Genomic DNA, 9,332 nt, shown 5'->3' with positions numbered 1-9,332 from the left:
TTAGCTAATCTTACTTCCCCCCCCCCCCCCCCCCCCCGCCCAGAAAGCAGTTTGTCAGTCTTCACATTGTTTCCATGGTGTACATTGATCCAAATTTGAGTGTGATGAGAGAGAAATCATATCCTTAACGAAGAAACATAAAGTATAAGAGATAACAAGATCAGACAATAAGGTATCAGTTTTTTTTTTCTAAATTAAAGGAAATAGTCCTTGGACTTTGTTCAAACTCCACAGTTCTTTCTCTGGATACAGATGGCATTCTCCATCGTAGACAGCCCCAAATTGTCCCTGATTGTTGCACTGACAGAATGAGTGAGTCCATCAAGGTTGATCGCTGGCCCCCATGTTGCTGTTAGGGTGTACAGTGTTTTTCTGGTTCTGCTCATTTCACTCAGCATCAGTTCATGCAAATCTCTCCAGGCTTCCCTGAAATCCCATCCCTCCTGGTTTCTAATAGAACAATAGTGTTCCATGACATACATATACCACAGTTTGCTAAGCCATTCCCCAATTGAAGGAAATTTACTTGATTTCAAATTCTTTGCCACCACAAACAGGGCTGCTATTGATATTTTTGTACAGGTGATGTTTTTACCCTTTTTCATCATCTCTTCAGGGTATAGACCCAGTAGTGGTATTGCTGGATCAAAGGGTATGCACATTTTTGTTGCCCTTTGGGTGTAGTTCCAAATTTCTCTCCAGAAAGGTTGGATGAGTTCACAGCTCCATCAACAATGTAATAGTGTTCTGGGCAAGTTCTTTAATCCTGCTTGCCTCAGTTTCCTCGTTTGTAAAGTGGCAAATGACTCCAGTATTTTTGCCAAGAAAATCCCAAATGGGATCATGAAGAGTTGGCTGACTGAACAACAACAATATCATATTTAATTATATAGGATAGAAATGTTATGACATCATACTGATAAATATAATTAAATATAAGCTAGGATAATGCATATTATATAACATATAGAATATCTATTTCACTATATCATTCTGTTATATAGGATTGTATATTATATAATTATATAGGATATACATTATTCTACTATATATGTGTAATTATATAGGTTACATAGGTTCTATATTTCACTATACTATACTGTCATAAAAATTTTGTATATATTATGGATATGATTTTATATATATAGTAATATATAATTTTATATATTATAGATATTTGTTCAGTTGTTTTAGTCATGTCTGACTTTGAGAACCCATTTGGGATTTTCTTATCAAAACTTTGCCATTTCCTTTTCCAGCTCATTTTACAGATGAAGGAACTGGGGCAAACAGGGTTAAGTGACTTGCCCAGGGTCCATCTAGTAAGTTTCTGAGGCAGGACTTGAAACCAAGTCTTACTGACCACAAGACTAGCCCTCTATCTGCTAAACCATGTTTCCTCTCATGACATAGTCTCATGTTCCTTGAATTTACTATCAATTTCTAAGTATATTGACTACTGACTGTTTTCTCCCTTTTCCCAGAGGCAGATACTAAACTGATTCCTTAGCTCTTTCTAAAATGCATTGTTTATTTAGTTCTGTGGATCTCTTCTTTGATCCCTTATGCCTCTGACAGTTTTCTTTTTCTATAATATATTAAGAAAACTATTTTAAGTCAGAGTAGTAGTCCTCACACTGATCTTACTTGCTTTGTGACTTTGGGAAAGTCATTTCATTTCTCCAAGAAGCAATCTCATCATCTCTAAAATGAGAGGAATGAACTTAGTGAATGTCTAGGGTCCTTTCCATTCTAAATCCTATGATTTCTCTTGAGTATCAGTTCTATTGTTTGGCAGATTGGGGATGCATTGGATAGAGTATCTGGTCTGGAATCAGGAAGACTTGTCTTCCTGAGTTCAAATCTGGTCTCAGATCTCAAATAGGTTCATGAAGACACGACTGAAATGTCTGAACAACTCTTCCACACTGATCCCATCTAATCACATTTCTTTCTATCTCCTCCCAGCACACTAACCAAAAACACTACATCCTTGGCCACTATTTCTAAAGTACAACACATTTCATGTTTTGTTCTTTTTTTCTCCCAATCCCTCTCCAAGTATTGGCCATGAAGCAGAGCTGGAATACTCCTTGATACCTGCTGCCATTTCCAAACTCTCACTCTGCCACCATTATTCAACAATCTCTTCTTTGAAGTTGGAATCACCCCTTGGATCACCCTGGTCATGGTCTGATGGATGGAGCTGAGTCAGAAGGAGGACTGGCAGCCACCAACTATGATCACACAAGTTGAGAAGCAATGGGGGAATAAAGCAATCAAATGAAAAGATCGAGGCTTTGGGAAATCAGAAAAGACTAAGATAAATGGCTACATCCCTGGCATCCCTTTCTATTTTGGCTCCCAAAGCTTATAAAATTCTCCAATTGAATCTTTGCCCAGAAACTCATCTTCCTACTTGTCTCAGGTTTAGGTTCTTGATATTTCTCAGATTCCACAGTACCAACAGGGCTTACTGGGAGATAAGGGTAGTTTGGACTAAGATCAACTTGCAGGATCTCCTCCCAGACATCTCTAAGGATTTACCTAATGAGTGACCTTGGATAGGATGAAAAAACTCTGTGTATAACTCATTGTCAGTCACTGACCTCAGAACACTTTATCATATTTTTTATTTACTTTCTAACCCAGAGAGCATTGCTTTCCTCTATGCCCCAACCTCAATCATTGTCTTTAGTGGTCCCTAAATCTACAGTGTCAATCTTTGGTAACTTTGGCTTCTGAGCTCCAGGGCTTCTCTATTGCCTCTAGGATAAATATAAAACCATTTGGCCTTTAAAGTCCTTCACAATCTGTACCCCCAAACAACCTTCCTGACTTCTTGGCACATTAATCCTTCTTGTTCTGTAGTCCAAAAATCCATTCAAACCTTCTTTGCTCCTACCACCTGACATTTCTCTCCTTGTGAATCTTTGGCAAATATTTTGCTTTCTTTCTTAGAACATCCTCTTCTAAATTGGCCTCCTAGAATTTTGAAAAAGAGAAAAGGAATGGAAGTTTTTTGGGAATATGTATTATTTCATTCTTTGAATTTTTATCACTAGCACCTAGCAAGGTGCCTGTTTCATAATAGACACTTAATAAAATTCTTATTTATTGAGTAGCTCATCCACCTTTTCAACTGTCCTTTATTCCCACCTTTACTTTGCATTAGTTGGAACCCAGAAATTTCCATATCTGGCCTTTTCCCAAGGGTAACCACCTGCTCCTCTTAGAAATACACAGCCTTTCAGAATTTCAAAACCTTGAAGAGTTTTATTTACACATTAAGGACACAGAAAGGACTTGGACATGAGCCCACAGAGTGATGGGAACTCTTTTTGCTTTCTTTCATTTTACTTTGTTGGTATTCTAAACTTAATATCAAGCAAAATGAATCTTTTTACATACGTTTAGTAAGAGAGGGATTATTTACACACAGAACTGTGAATTTTATTTAAAGTTTACTTTTTTTGAATACATACTAAATTCACCATGTAACTTTGAAAGCTGCCCTGCTTTTGGTCTTCCTCTCTTCTTTGTGGGAGTATTGGGAGAAGAGAGGGAAGGGAACATAACTACTCTTTCCCAATTCCACTTAGCCCTAATTAAAAAGAATAAAAACAAAACCCTTGTAACAAAAATGTACAGTGAGCAAATCAAATTCCTACATGGGTCATCTACAAAAATATAGGCTTCATTCTGCACTTTTGAGTCCCTCACCTCTCTTTCAAAAGGTGAGCTGCATCATCATTAGTCCTTTGGAATCCTGGAGCTAGGAGGGATCTCAAGAATAATTTCTTGTAATTTCTGTTCATTTCTTTATGAGGAAGACCTCAGGAAGGTCACGAGGGACTGGGTAGAGTTAGTCATTGGTTTTTAGGATGTTTATGGGATGAAGAACACTTTACCTATCAGGGTTTTGTGGGGATAAAATGAGGAAATATTTATAAAGTGCTTTTCACAGAGCTGGCACATAGGTGCTTTTAATAATATAGTCTCTCCCACTCTCCTGTCTAGGATCAGAAACCAGAAGCAAGTAGAGGTGGTTCAATTCAAGCAATTGTGTTCTGGATCAGAACACAGCTCCCATCATTCCTTGCTTCTTCAAAAGTGTATACTGTGTAGGGGCTGAAATAAATTTACCACAATGCAGAAATTCTAGAGATAAAATCCGAGGGGATCAGGAGAGTGATGTCCTGATTTGGAGAGTTTTCAGAAAGCTCAATCAATAGGGCAAGAGATAAAAAAAAAAATTCTAAATAATAAAACTTAGGTTTTATTGTGCTTAAGCACATGTTCAGAGGGAAAGAAAAAGAATCATTAGAATTCTAACCAGGCTTTTATATATATATATATATATATAAATATAAAATAATATAATATTATATATATATAAAACTATGTGAGTGATGGAGAAGTAATTCTTTTATATCTCGCAATTTCATAAATTTTTAGGCTCTATAAGTTTTGAAGACTGATTCATAATCTCATGCTTCATATGTCATAAATATAGCACAACTTAGTTAAGTAGAATCAAAATTTCATACATCCCCTAAGGAAACAAACCCAGTAAAAACAGATATTATAGATAAACTAAATCAGATTACAGATTAAATTACATTTAGAGAGTTTATAATGAGCTGTTTGAAAGGTGGGGAATTACGTGCTTAAAAAGATAGCATCAGTAGCATCTCTTCCTCAAGTCAAATTACTTGGAAAGTGTTGATTTCCTTTGTGGCTTTTTTATCTGAAGAATGTTTGGGGCCTTTAGAAAATTTTCACATCCTATGGGACAGTTTTCAGAAAGCTCAATTACCTTCTAACTAGGATTGATGACCTTAACTCCCCACCTTCCACTATATAAACTAATAAAAGGAAATAAAAAAACAAATTCTAATAACTATAATAACCCAGTGGGAAGAGACCCAAATACAGGCACAAAAGATGCCACTTTCTAGCCATCTTAGACTCTTTTAGACTCTTCCACAGCACTGTTAACACCAAGTACTGATCAGTCCTTTCCTATTCCCAAACTCTTCCATGTATCAGAGGCATACTTCTCTATGGGAACCTTAAAAGTCCTTGGTAGAAAGTTTTGTGCCACCAGCTTCTATTTGCCTCATATTCCCACTGAGGCAAAGAAGAGAAATGTTACTGAGTTCCACCTACACTCTCCCATTTTGCTTTATGGACCCAATCTCCTTTCAGAAACATTAGAAATGAAAAATTACAATTCCAAGCAGGAAGGGTCAGAGCTAGCAAGTTAAGGCCAACCCCAAGAAACATTGACTTCATCATGGTTCTTGCTGAGACCAGTTCTTTACAGTGGATTTGATCGTAGTCAAGATTTCCTTTTCCCCTGTTACAATTTGATTTTAAAAATTAGCACTACAATGGTAAAGACTTCTGCAGGTCTGACAATAAGACACTAATTAACTCTCCACCTTCTGGTGGTTGGACTAGTTCCAAAATCACTTAATTGTATCATCACCCAAACCACATCTCTCTATCCTGTCCAAAGTGTCCTGACCTTACCTTCTTGCCTTGCTCTGGCACAAAATTGATTCCCTTATCTAGAATGGCTCAGAAGTTGACTTTGGGGGCTAAGGTTTGTTTCTCCTGCCATTTTTGCATGGAAGAGAAAAAGAGTTTTGACATTTAGAAACTGGGTTCATCCTTCTTTCTCAAAGAGGACCAGTGAAATCAGGAGAGTTAAGTCTTGATTTGCAAATGAATTGTATTTAAATGAGTCAGAGCTGTGCAAAGTCATCAGCCTCATTTTTCTCCTCTAGAGTCACTGGAGTCCAGTCCTAAATCACAATGACTGGCACTGACCCAGTACTCCAAGATTAGTCTCTATTCAGATGATTAGATATAATTGAGTTAGTAACAGGGAGGAGCTTCATGGACTTCATGGACAGAGACTCAAACTTTAGTGAATAAATTTTTAAAATAGATTAAAGTTTAGGGATACAAGATAGAAATAAATTCAAAAGAGCTTGATACCTGGGGCAAGGACTTGCGTGGATAATCTATCTTGTCCACAGGGCAGCTAGGTGGCATAGTGGACTAAGCTTGGAGTCAGTTCCAGCTTCAGACACTTGACTCTTACCAGCTGTGTGACTTTGGGCAAGTCACTCAGCCCATTTTACTTTGCATCCAGTCGCCCTGATTCAAATCTGGTCCTGGGAACCGGATGGCTCAGGAGCAGGAGTGAAACTGATGACTTGGCACAGCAGCCCCTCACTCAAATCCAAGTCACTCGCTCCCTCCTCACCGCATCACCTCCCTGATGTCATGGTCTTCTTCGAAAATGAACATCATTATTATTGATCTTGTTCACTCAAGACTATAAAAGAAGGATAAAGAAGGATAAGGGTAGGGGTGGCTAGGTGGCGCAGTGGACAAAGCACCAGCCCTGGAGTCAGGAGTACCTGGGTTCAAATTCGGGCTCAGACAATAATTATACCTAGCTGTGTGGCCTTGGGCAAGCCACTTAACCCCATTTGCCTTACAAAAACCTAAAAAAAAAAAAAAAAAAAAAAAAAAAAGGATAAGGGTAACTTTGGGTAGAAAAAAAACAAAAACAGAAAAACATTTCTTCTTTTATCACAAGTGCAGAGATGTATGCATTTATGATCATCCCCTACCTACATGTTTTATTTTTTGTTTTTTAGTTTTTGCAAGGCAATGGGGTTAAGTGGCTTGCCCAAGGCCACACAGCTAGGTATAATTATTGTCTGAAGCCACATTTGAACTCAGGTACTCCTGACTCCAGGGCTGGTGCTTTGTCCACTGCACCACCTAGCTGCCTCCCAACATGTGTTTTTCTTAAGGATGTTTGTGAATGTGTGTGTTTATCTGTGTGGAAGTATTTACATTCTTTTCACTATGCTATTAAATGACATGCCTGTACTTTGAACTATGTTCTTTGACTGATTAGAAAAGACAAACACACTGAGAGGAACTGGTTTGGGTGTTGTAGACTCACAGTGAACCTTGAACTTTGATATTCTCATCTGGGGAGGGTCCTGCAGGTGGGGGCATCCCCAGGTGATACCTGACCAACGAGTGCCTCAAGCTGGTATTTCAAAGCCATTTGCCCTTCTTGCCTTATTTCCCTGTTTCATTTCCACTCATCCGTTGGCCATTCCCCACCTGCCATGTCTGGTTCCTCCAGGGTCAGCTTCCCTGCCAAAGCCTTCCTGGGCCTCCCCTGGCGGCTCTGGGGACTGGAAGCCCCTCGAGGGCCAGGCCTCCCTTCACCTCCCGGCACGGGCTCTCCACAGGGTTGAACAACTGGGATCCCTGGAGGGAAGGGAATGATTGCCCCTAAGCTCTGTGTGTGCTTGCGTGTCTGTATGTGTGTGTGTCTATATGTCTGTGTGTATGTGTTTGTGCATGTCTGTGTGTATGCATGTGTCTGTATGTGTCTTGTGTGTCTCTGTGTATGTCTGTGTGTGCATGTGTCTCTGTGTGTATGTATGATTTGTGTCTGTGTATGCATGTGCCTCTGTGTGCATGTATGACTGTGTCTCTGTGTGTATGCATGACTGTGTGTCTGTGTGTCTGCATGTGTCTCTGTGTGTATGCATGTGTCTCTCTGTGTGTATGTATGACTGTGTGTGTCTGTGTGTATGCATGTGTCTCTGTGTGTATGCATGACTGTGTATGTGTCTCTGTGTGTATGCATGTGTCTCTGTGTGTATGCATGACTGTGTATGTGTCTCTGTGTGTATGCATGCGTCTCTGTGTGCATGCATGACTGTGTATGTGTCTCTCTGTGTGTATGCACGTGTCTCTGTGTGTATGCATGACTGTGTATGTGTCTCTCTGTGTGTATGCACGTGTCTGTGTGTATGCATGACTGTGCATGTGTCTCTGTGTGTATGCATGGCTGTGTATATGTCTCTCTGTGTGTATGCACGTGTCTCTGTGTGTATGCATGACTGTATGTGTCTCTCTGTATGCATGTCTGTGTGTATGCATGTGTCTCTGTGTGTATCATGACTGTGTATGTGTCTCTCTGTGTGTATGCACGTGTCTGTGTGTATGCATGACTGTGCATGTGTCTCTGTGTGTATGCATGGCTGTGTATATGTCTCTCTGTGTGTATGCACGTGTCTCTGTGTGTATGCATGACTGTATGTGTCTCTCTGTATGCATGTCTGTGTGTATACATGTGTCTCTGTGTGTATGCATGACTATGTGTCTCTGTGTGTATGCATGTGTCTCTGTGCATGCATGACTGTGTATGTCTCTCTGTGTGTATGCATGTGTCTCTGTGTGCATGCATGACTGTGTATGTCTCTCTGTGTGTATGCATGTGTCTCTGTGTGCATGCATGACTGTGTATGTCTCTCTGTGTGTATGCATGCGTCTCTGTGTGCATGCATGACTGTGTATGTGTCTCTGTGTACGCATGTGTCTCTGTGTGCATACATGACTGTGTATGTGTCTCTGTGTATGCATGTGTCTCTGTGTGTATGCACGTGTCTCTCTGTGTATGCATGACTGTGTATGTGTCTCTCTGTGTGTATGCACGTGTCTCTGTGTGTATGCATGCGTCTCTGTGTGCATGCATGACTGTGTATGTGTCTCTGTGTATGCATGTGTCTCTGTGTGTATGCACGTGTCTGTGTGCATGCATGACTGTGTATGTGTCTCTCTGTGTGTATGCACGTGTCTCTGTGTGTATGCATGACTGTGTATGTGTCTCTCTGTATGCATGACTGTGTATGTGTCTCTGTGTATGCATGTGTCTCTGTGTGTATGCACGACTGTGTGTCTCTGTGTATGCATGTGTCTCTGTGTGTATGCACGACTGTGTATGTGTCTCTGTGTATGCATGTGTCTCTGTGTGTATGCACGACTGTGTATGTGTCTCTGTGTATGCATGTGTCTCTGTGTGTATGCACGACTGTGTATGTGTCTCTGTGTATGCATGTGTCTCTGTGTGTATGCACGTGTCTCTGTGTGTATGCATGACTGTGTACGTGTCTCTCTGTGTGTATGCATGACTGTGTGTCTCTCTATGTGTATGCATGTGTCTCTCTGTGTATGCATGACTGTATGTGTCTGTGTGCATGCATGTGTTTCTGTGTATGCATGACTGTATGTGTCTCTCTGTGTGTATGCATGTGTCTCTGTGTGTATGCATGTGTCTCTGTGTGTATGCATGACTGTATGTGTCTGTGCATGCATGTGTCTCTGTGTGTATGCATGGCTGTATGTGTCTGTGTGCATGCATGTGTCTCTGTGTGTATGCATGACTGTGTATGTGTCTGTGTGCATGCATGTGTCTCTGTGTATGCATGACTGTATGTGTC

This window comes from Macrotis lagotis, chromosome 4 (assembly GCF_037893015.1).
Source record: "Macrotis lagotis isolate mMagLag1 chromosome 4, bilby.v1.9.chrom.fasta, whole genome shotgun sequence".
Taxonomy (NCBI): domain Eukaryota; kingdom Metazoa; phylum Chordata; class Mammalia; order Peramelemorphia; family Peramelidae; genus Macrotis; species Macrotis lagotis.
Note: the sequence above shows the minus strand (reverse complement) of the source record.